At 42.1% G+C, this 10,941-nt stretch overlaps 1 protein-coding gene across 1 annotated transcript in view; it reads right to left on the bottom strand.

Annotated features, from left to right (window-relative positions):
- Positions 1-10,941, bottom strand: part of SKIC2 (SKI2 subunit of superkiller complex) — a 50,090-nt gene that overhangs the window by 25,521 nt on the left and 13,628 nt on the right. The window lies entirely within an intron of this gene.

Consider the following 10,941-nt stretch of genomic DNA (forward strand, 5'->3'; position numbering starts at 1 on the left):
TTCTATCCTTCAAGCTTCTTGGTGGGATCAATTGTTTGGGGGAAAAGATTAGTGGAAAAAATTAGGATTTTTAATATTATGTTCAATAATGGGGCTATTATTTCTGCCTTGTCTCATACCATGTTTTATCCGATTAATCCATTCTGTTGTCCAAAGCATGCAAATAGCAGCAATGCCCATTGATCCTGAGCTACCTACAATAAAGACTGATCAATCCAAAGAAACACCCAAAATATCTAAAATAATAAAAGTGAAAGAAAATAAAGAGAGCAGAGCTGCTGAAGCTCTGGCCAGATTTGAAGCTCAGACACAACTATTTTACAAGAAGCATTAAGCTACTGCACAGCCAAATTATAGCTAAGGATACAATAGGCACCTGCATTGAAATATAATTAAGCACCCAAACAAAAGAATCAAATACTAGAATAACCAATCTTATGAAAAATTACTTATTGTAAATACTGATTATGAAATAAGTGAACTGTATCAAAATTTATCCTAATAGCACAAATTAATTAATTAATAAAGAAAGGGGGGACTGTGATACATAGCATGAATAAATTCGTGCTAAAGTTATAATCTTGTCTGACAAGAATCCTAGCATATTTCCAGGAAACATTTCCTGATGAGATTATAGTGATATGCAGTATGGCCAACATGAATATTAGTCTGCAAGGGGCATATCTCCAAGAAACCTCCGTCCGATAAGATTATAATGATATGCACTCATAAATATTCGTCTGCAAGAAGTGTATTTCCAAGAAACCTGATGAAATTACAACATATACACCCAAAACAGCATGAATATTTGTCTGCAAGCAGTGTATTCCAAAGGACCCCTGAAGAGCCTGAAAATATAAAAAGCACCTTGGGACAGTTGCAGTTTGTGAAGCATGGTAAGGAAGTGCTGCAGATAGCCTCCTCCCTGTATCACCCGGTGCTGTTTGCCTGGCACAGCGCCGAACTGATTTTTGCTTATGGTTTCCTTTTTATGATTGTAATTTAATTATAGAATAAATTTCTTCTTTTTACTAATCAAATTGACTAATCATTTATAACAGGATGAAGTGTTCAAACTGTAGATGTGAGCAGAGGTATCCATGATGAAGCAAAATAGATGCTGAAGTGACTGTGATCCCATGAGAAGTTTGAACAGAGAGAGAGAGTGATGAAGACCCTTATCCCCCAGGAAGAGAAGAAGACCTCTGTTCCCAGAGATAAAGATGATTGCAGAGATCGATGAAGAGAACCTTTGCTTTTGAACAGCTCATCCTTAAAATAATATCTCATAATTTGACATGGCCCATTAACTCAGCTGTGGGAAGGCTACGAAAATGGGAGGAATTTAATGATTGCAGATTTTCCCAGGCAGCTGCTATTCATGGAAGTTAAAAGCCACGAGAGAACTGTTTCTTGTGGAGAAGTCTCCATGGCATGGCAAGAGAAAACTCCTCTCCCTACAAGAACTGATGAAAGACTATTGTATAGTTGGTAACTGATTCAAAATCCCAGTTTTTGTCTCTACGTTGTCAGTTGGGAAAGAAAAGAAGTCAGGCAGAGGGAAGAAAAAGGTTCTGAAGGTTTTATTCTGATGCTTATTCTTTTAGTCCTGTTAATAAAGTTTTCTTCATACCTTTTAAGTTTTGAGCCTGTTTTGCCCTTCTCCTAATCCATATCTCACAGCAAGAAATGAGTAAGTGCACTGGTGATTTTAGCCAGCGCTAAACCCACCACAGCATGAAAATATGAAGGAAACAAGATAAACTAACATTGGGAAATTTTATTTTTCTTGGGGAGAATTTATATTACTTGTTTTTTGCTTAAAGTTTTGTAACAGCTTGATTACCAATACCAGCTTCTGCAGAAAATCCAGTTCTGTGGGGTGTCTTAGTCAGCAATCTGACAAAAATATGGGAACACATATGGGAAGAAAATAGTACCCATGCCAATTGGACAAGGATAGAAGGAGAATATTCCTTAAAATGGACACATAAGAGCAATACTCTTGAGAGTTGTAATATCTGAAATCTGGATCTGAAAATAATTTCAGGAACTATTTATCGGCTGACAGACTTCACTAATACACCTTGGGGATGACAAATACCAGAAGTATGGAATAGACGTCAAACAGGACAGTGGGAATGTATCCAGCCAGTTCAGTGGTGTCTAGACTGGGGAGTCCAGGCCTCCCAGAGGACCCTTTACAGGTAGGTATAAAATATCCTGATTTAATAAGATCAAGGCAAGAAGATCCAAGGACAAAGGAAAAGTGGAATTGCACTCAAATATATGCTTGTAGGAATCCTGAGGTACAGCAGCTCACGACTGTGGCCCAGGCTCTAAGGTTGGGATGTGTTTGTAGAAATTATTCTACCTTTCTTAATGACACCTGGTCTCATCTAACAAATGAGACTTGGAGAGATATACACTGTCAGCAGGACACAGCAAAATCATTAGGACCCACAGTACGGGTGGGAAGTAATGGAATTTGGACCACACATTTGCCCTTGGGAGAATCAAGAGTGCAATGGACACTGGGAGTATTAACATGTCCCCTGTGGAAGGAGTCACCCTTGGGAACCCAACTATGGAGGAAAGCTAAATGTGATGAAACTTGGAAACATCCCAGTATGGGAACTATAGTGGGATGGGTTTTAGAATCCATCTTTACTCCTCAAATATCTACCTTTAGGAACAGACTAGCCATACAAATGTTGACTCTACAAATGGAAACTTTAGTGAATACAACTTAATTGGGATTGCAGCAAGACATTCCCCTACCACAGGAGGGTTTATCTGTTCTGCCTATCAGCTGGTGGGATAGCTCAGACCATCTTCCCCCTCACATGAATTTGCTACTTGGGTAAGATAACCCAAGACAGACATCTGTCTGCTAGTGAGTTATTTCTGGTGTCATGGAGGTGGCATTCCTAGCTGACAATAAACACCTTGCCTTGAGAGCGAGATTGAAGGAAGATAAGCTTGAATTTCTGATTTACAGACACTTCACTTTACAAACTATGAAAGCTACACAAAACTCACAAAGCAGACATCTTCTGCACATTCCCTGGAAAAGTGTGGGGCTTTTGCCCAAAGTTGGGACGCCTACATCGTGGTTACTTTTCTGGAGGTTGAGGGAAAGGAGTCTATGTGTACCCCATCATCAATTGGTGTTAAGATACATTGGCTCCTAATCGTTACTATTTCTTTGCTAGCTATAATATAGGTATCCTTATGTTGTGCACTGTTTTATGTAATCTACTAGTAGTTCTTTGTTGTTAACCTGTATAGTAAGTAACTCTGTTTAAGGCCTTTTGTCTGTTAATCTGTCTATTCAATAAATAACTCAATTTTTAATACAACTGATCAGCCATTCTTGAGAACTTGTAAGCCAGAGTGACTTAGGTGCAGGTAAAGCTGCTGCCAAAAATCTGAACCGAAGGCAGGGCTGGTCTAAAGGCTCTTGATCTATAACAAGTTTACTGAAATAAAGAAACAACTGCAAGATTTGCTTTAGACCTATTGCTGTTACATGAACATGGAATATGTGGTTATGTGAATTTAAACAATACTTCTTGTGTGTACATTCTAAATGTGACTGCTAAATTGGATGATCTGATAGAGAGGATAAAATTGGTTGCTGCATCTTGCAGAGAGTTAAGGGCAGGATTAGAAAGTAAATAGTTGAATAAAATATTTAAAGACTCAAATTTTCTCTGACTGCTTGGTTGACCTCATTCTTGCAAAGTATAATTGTGATCACAGTGATAATTGTGATTAGGATACTTGCTTTAAGCTGCATAAAAACCATGATTGCTAATGCAACGTGAGGAACTTATATGATGTTAGTAAAAAACCAAAGTAAGGCTTATGAAGGCTTGAAGGGAAGATTAGCTTCACAAGCCTCAAAGGGGGTGAATGTTGCCAGATGAAAAATCATTTGCATCTGGTGGGCTAATACCATGCTTATTCTTCAAAACCCATTGGCCTACTGTGACAGGACCTTTCACCCCTGATGCAGCAAAAGCTTATCTGTTTTTCCCCCATGGCTCAGTCAAGCCAGAATAGCTTGCCTTGTGATGAATTATCTTGGCTGAAAAACATCTTAGCCAGCAATAAACATCCTGCCCTGAATGCAGGGGAAAGGATAAGCAAAGATTCGTGACTGACAGATACAGCACTTTTACAAACTAAAAAGACCGCTATGATTTTCATAAAATCAGAAATCTCTTACACACTCTGAGTGTGTGGGGAATTCTCCTCAAAGTCAAGACATCAGCCTTGAGTTACTCTTCTGGAAGTTGAGTGAAAGGAGACTTCTGTACACCACTATCATTCGTTGGTAAGTTACATTGGCTCCTAATCTATACTATTTCTTCGCTAGCTGTAACATAAGTACCTTTATTATAGTGCACTATCTTATGAACCTACTAGTAGTGTTTCTTTTGTTTTATCCTGTGTAGTAAGTAGTCTGGTGTCCTGGAGTGACTTTATGATGCTTGTATCCCCAGTTGTCTGTTCTGTTTATGCTGGATATTAAGTTCTGCACCTTTAAGACTGGTTCCGAGAACAAAAATAAAAGAAAAAAAAAAAGAAAAAAAAAGATAAAAGAAAAAATAAAGAAAAACAAAAGATAAAAGAAAAGAAAAAGAAAAAAAGAAGCACGCAGTTTGTTTTCAGAAACAACACTCACTCCCCCGCATGCTTCTCACAGACTGTGTTGTCTACAACATGGACAAACAGGACAAAACTCCCTTTTGCTTTTAGCTAGTTTTTATCTAGCTGAAGCAGAGAAATTCCCCAGACTGTATTTTTTTCCTTTTTCTTAAATCTGTTCAAAGCTGCTCTGGACTGAAAACCCAGGAAAACATCAGGAGCTCATGCCTGTGGCCCACTGGGGCCTGGGCCTCGGCACTTTCCAGTGACTTTCCAGGACTGATAAGAGACTGAGCCAGCCGAGCTACACCCCACAACAAAGACTTTCTGAATTTACCATCTCTTCGAACAGCGAGAAGTTTTATTGTTAATATTATTCAATTTTTATGCTTATAGATACTTTGCTTCTTGAATAAACAGTTTTTTCTACTTTTCTCCAAGGAAATCTTTTCCCAAACCATTTGGGGGAGGGGCTGCTTAAATTTGCTTTCTGGAGGGACCCCATTCGGAAGTTTTCTCCCAAATTTACCCTAAACCAAGACATCTGATTAAAGTCTTATGTTTGTTAGTCTTGTGTCTATTCAATAAATAATCCATTTTGTAATAGACCTAATTGGCCATTATTAAGAACTGGCAAATGAGATACATTTGGGGTGCAGGCCGTCTCAAACAGAGCTACTGCCAGAAATTTGAGTCAAAGTCAGGACTTGTCTAAGCAGCCCCGTCTCCTTTCATAACACCTATGGAACCCCACAGTATTTATTCTGTAGGAAGAAGAACTGGAAAGCAAGTGATGCTTAAAGATTTTTAGCTTTTTCATACATTTTTCATATATTTTTAGCTTTGTAGACTGCTAATATATGGTTGTAGCTTCTAGCATTTTTCCTACCCTTCCCCCGACATTTTAGAATAATAAGCTAACCTTCTAACACAATCTTGAAATACTGTTCAGCCTTATTTTCGAGAAAAGAACCTACAACAAGGACATTTTGTTTTCTGACAAGAATCTGAGAAGACACAACAAGAAATGGGGCAAAAAAGCCCCTGGGCCAATTCCAGTGGGGCAGTAGCCAGAGGAATATTACCTAACTAACTGCTCTTCTAATTAGACAATATTTGATAAGTATACTAATAAACTAACCTTATAAAAATTGTTGAAATACTGTATCACATGTGCATATCGCCATATTGTGCACCTTGAAGACTTTCAATTAAAGATTTCCTTTTATATTATCATTTTAACACTGTTTGTAAAAGACATGTGTTTTATGTGATAAATATAGCATTGGATAAAAATTCGTGAAGGAGAATAAAGAATTATATGTTATATTTGTAATACTGTAAAGATACAAAATATAAAATAATCCAGAAATTCCTTCCCGAGTTGGGCGGTAACGATCTATGGAGACGCTTATCAGCACGAAATAAAGAGCAAGACACAGGCAATCAAACCAGACAATGAGAGTAGCCCGGTTGAGATATCCATCTGCTTCGCACCCAAACTGGCCACTCCACCCCGGGAGATGCAATCAGAAGACACTCAGAGCCATTCGCATGTGAAAGGACTCTGCCCAGTCGACCATTGACTCAGCTCGGGATCCGGGATCCGGGAAATCTATTCACCCACACATCTAGACTCTTTGTTGGACTGTGCCCATCCCGGGTTTTGCCTCAGGATACAAAAATCCTTATAAAAACCCCGGACCGCAGTCCCTTCCTCGTGGATTTGGGAAATCTGTACCTCTGGGTACAGACCCCTGTCCACCCGGCGCAGCGCTGATTTATTTATTGTGGTTTTTCTCCCGTTGCTTGTGATTGAAATTGATTTATAATAAATCACTTTTTATATTAACCCTAATTTGCCATTGCATTTATAACATTTTATTCCAGACAACAGTTTTGGCACCACCAGACGAGACCTCCAGGACCCTATGGAACTTCTCTGAATCAAGTTACATTCCACTGGAATCTCTTCTGCCGACACCTTTTAAGAGTTTCCCGTGGCAATCTGAGAGGCTCTGTGAGTCCCAAGATCCCCCACAGAAGCAGAAGGTAATGTAAAAGCAATTCTTTTTTTGTAATTGTGCTAGCAATTTTGGTTTTTTCAAGAAATAGGTTTTAGGGACTGGAATATGACCTTTTTGTGGGATCCTTTTGTTTGAGGTCTTAGGAGGTCATTTGTTCAGTCTTTGAAGGTTTGCCCCACCATGGGGAGGGGTCAGGGTCTCACTTGAGGCTCCTAGAGGCTTTTCTCCCATTTGTGTTTTTGCCCAGGGAAGCGCAGGTTAACCCCAGCTCAGCTCGGCTTGTGGAAAAGGAGGAAGTTGGGGCGCTGAACCATTCTTGGTTCTGAGAAAAGGATTTTATAGTGCAGCAAGAAATACCTGGCTCAGGTGTTGGTGCCCAGCACTATCTACCTGTGTTGCAATCTTGGATATGTCGGTTTTACTCCTGACTCAGGGAAGTGGGGTTTTTTCCTCTTATTTTTCCTTTGCCCTCTCCAGTCAGAGTTTAACCCAGTTTGGCTTGGTTTTTCGTAATCTGAAGGGTGCAGTTTTGGTCTCCTTGTTGTGTGTAGGCAGACATTCCTCCCTGCAGTGGCTCAGCTGAGCCACAGTAAGCCACGTAGCAGCTGCCATCTTGGTTTTGTGGAAAGGCGGAAGGGAGGAGGGCACTCCAGTCCAGTGCTTCCTAGACTGTAGTAGCCTGCTCATGCTAATCTAAGCAAATGGTGCACAGAGTTAGGAATTTGACTTGACACCTCAAGGCAGTGGGTTTGACATGTGCTCTTGGAAATGTTATTTTTTCTTTTCCTTCCCCTGCCTGTCTTGGGTTGCATTGCAAGATGTAACCAAAAGTATGTATTCTATTATCATCTGTTAAAACCAGGTAGGGCAGTGTTCTTTATCTCTTCCACGACCCATCCTCCCTCCAGGGGGATATCTTGTGTTAATGGGCGATTGAAGCTCACTGCATGACTGATAAAATTACATCATCCCATTGTGAGGTGCTCCATCCAGGGGGAGGAGCCAAGCATTTCTAGCTGGATATAATCAGACTCAGAATACCACAGGCAGCCTTTCTCCACTGGATTCCCAGAGGAGAGACCAGACCCATCTACACCACAGGACTTTCAGAGAAAAACGACACCCTTCTAAGGGATCATTACTTCAACAGAACCACATCTGTCACTCCACGAGAACTGCAGCCACCATTTAATCAGACTGCTACCAACACCCTGACTAACAGGGTATCAGGTTGTATTCTGATTGTCAGTGGGTTGCTTTTTTTGTTGGTTTTCTTTTTTTGTACTACTGCATTTTTATTTTAATTTCCTTAGTAAAGAGCTCCTATTCCTATTCCCATATCTTTGCCTGAGAGCCCCTTGATTTCAAGATTCTAATATTTTGGAGGAGGAGAGACGGTTTACATTTTTATTTATTTCAAGGGAGGTTTCTGCCTTCCTTAGCAGACACCAGTCTCTTCAAACGAAGACACTGCCTAAAATAGAATATGGGGTGTGGGCTTTCAAAAGATGAAGAAATTCCTGATAATTCTGCCTTAGGTTTGGCATTACGACATTGGGGGGTATTGACTGGCTCTAAGACATCTCTTGAAAGCCAAGAATTAATTAGGTTGTCTACACAGCTTTGGCCTTGTGATAAATATGGCATTGGATAAAAATTCGTGAAGGAGAATAAAGAAATATATGTTATATTTATAATACTGTAAAGATACAAAATGTAGCATGATCCAGAGATTCCTTCCCGAGTCGGGCGGTAACGATCTACGGGCGACGCTTATCAGCACGAAATAAAGAGCAGGACACAGGCAATCAAACCAGACAATGAGAGTAGCCCGGCCGAGATATCCATCGGCTCTGCACCCAACCGGGACACTCCACCCCGGGAGATGCAATCAGAAGACACTCAGAGCCATTCGCATGTGAAAGGACTCTGCCCAGTTCATTATTGACTCAGCTCGACGGATCCAGGAAATCTGTTCACCCACACATCTAGACTCTTTGTTGGACTGTGCCCATCCCGGGTTTTGCCTCAGGATACAAAAATCCTTATAAAAATCCCGGACTGCAACCCCTCCTTCGTGGATTTGGGAAAATCTGTACCTCTGGGTGCAGACCCCTATCCACCCGGCGCTGCGCTGATTTATTTTATTGTGCTTTTTCTCTCGTTGCTTATGATTGAAATTGTTTTATAATAAATCGCTTTTTATATTAACCCTATTTTGCCATTGCGTTTATAACAGATTTGGTGCCGTGACTCGGATCGGAGAAAACTGTGGGGGAATCTCACTGCCCAGGAAGGGTACCCCCGCTGATTTTGGCGGCCTGGTGAGTTGAGAACCCCAGTAGCTCGTTCCGACATCCGAACTAAATTTAGGCTGAGATAAACCACAATAAAAGGGAAACAGATCCGGAGCAGAGAGCTCGGGAAGGCACGGAGCCTTCGGGAAGCCGTGGCTTGTTTCACTCGTAAAACGTCTGCTGTGCATGAAGACATCCACGCAGGAAAATAGCTGTAAGTATTGCTGGTTGAGTGGGTGATTGGGCGAGTGTGTGAGACATGATCTGATCACGAAGCGAGTGTGGACTTCAAGGCCGCGTTTCCATCCTCCCGCGAGGGAATTGGCCGGCCGCGAAGGAAGCGATCCAGAGTGAAAGCTTTTTCTCAACACGCTTGTAAAAACCTGAGAGGAAAGGGCGTCTAGGGGGACTGATCACAAGGGACTAAAAGGGGAAGGATACGTCCTGTCGAGCTCGGGAAATGGTAAACCCTTTTAGTTAACGGATCAAGGTATAGGTCCGGAAGAGGATCAAAAGTGCCGATTACAAGAGACCTCAGCTCAGCTCGCTGAAGGGTGAATATCGGCAAATTTTGATTCCTCGGGTAAGCGCGAAAAAGTCACTACGCAGAAACAGAAACAGACTCACAGAGGAGTCGAAGACTGGTAAGAAATCTTATATATATTTGCGAAATATGGGGCAGAAAAAGAGTAAGCTTAAAAAAAAGACCACAGAGAAAAGCCCCCCCGATCAGGGGGAGGGATCACTAGACATCCCGCTGGAAAGCCCCTTGGGTTGGATGTTAAAACACTGGGAAGACTGTCCCCAGAGAAAGGGAAAATCCAAGGCAAAATTAATACATTATTGTATGGAGGTTTGGGGAGGACAGGAGTTGAGAAGTCACCTCACTTGGCCAGTGTTAGGCACATTCGAAAAATGGACATGTAATAAATTATTCTCCTATGTGGAGAACAAAGTCCCCTCGGATCCTGAGGAGAAGGAATATGCTAAACTCTGGTTAAACGCCAGAGTAGGGCTATTCCCAATAAAACAAAAAGAAAAACGTGAGTCGAGAGCTGAATCCTGGGAACCCCTCGACAACTTACCACCCCCATATCATGGACCGGCTGGGCCTTCCTCTATAAATCAAGTGGTGCCTTCAGCACCTTTGGGCTCCTGAGACCAACACGCTGAGATGCATACATCCCGAGTGGGAGACTCGGCGCCGGTAGCTATGCCGGCCGCCCTTCCCCTTTCCCCGCCTGCGAACACCATAGCCACAGTAGCCTCTTCGGAGGTTTCTCCTGCACAAGGCTGGGGATCACCCTATCCGTCCTTGCCGGTCCAGCCGCCACAACCGGGACCCCCCCATATAACGGAGGGGATCCCTCCCATCAACCGGGTGGCGGCGGAGTTCCCACAATTGATAACGGGGAAACAACTCACAATCACCAGCTCCCCTCCCGCAAGTAGAACCCGTTTGAGAGCGAGAATGATGGGTGATGAATGGGGAGAGAGTGAAGAAGGGCACCGGTTGTTCCCTCTCAGGGAAGTACTGACGGCCCCGGGAGTGATCGGATTTGTGAATGTACCCCTTAACACCGGAGACGTAAGGGCATTTAAGAAAGAGATGGGGCGGTCGTTGGATGATCCTTTTAGTGTGGCTGAGAGGTTAGACGAATTTTTAGGGAGCAGTATTTATACCTTTGACGATCTTATGGCAATCCTAAGATCATTGTTTAATCAGGAGAAAAGAGAAATGATTAAACAAGCTGGTATCAGGGACTGGGACAGACTCAATCCACAGGGGACACCAGGCAACCAGAAATGGCCTAGTGTAAGCCCGAGCTGGAATGCACAGACGGAGGAAGGCAGACGGAACATGGTAGATTTGAGGAGCATAATTATCCATGGTATAAGAGAAGCGGTCCCTAGGGGCCAGAATATTAGCAAAGTCTTTGGAGAGTGTCAAGGGAAAGAGG

The sequence above is a fragment of the Pseudopodoces humilis genome, chromosome 12 (assembly GCF_049639895.1).
Source record: "Pseudopodoces humilis isolate 2021_Gansu_Grassland_sample_001 chromosome 12, ASM4963989v1, whole genome shotgun sequence".
NCBI classification, from domain to species: Eukaryota; Metazoa; Chordata; class Aves; order Passeriformes; family Paridae; genus Pseudopodoces; species Pseudopodoces humilis.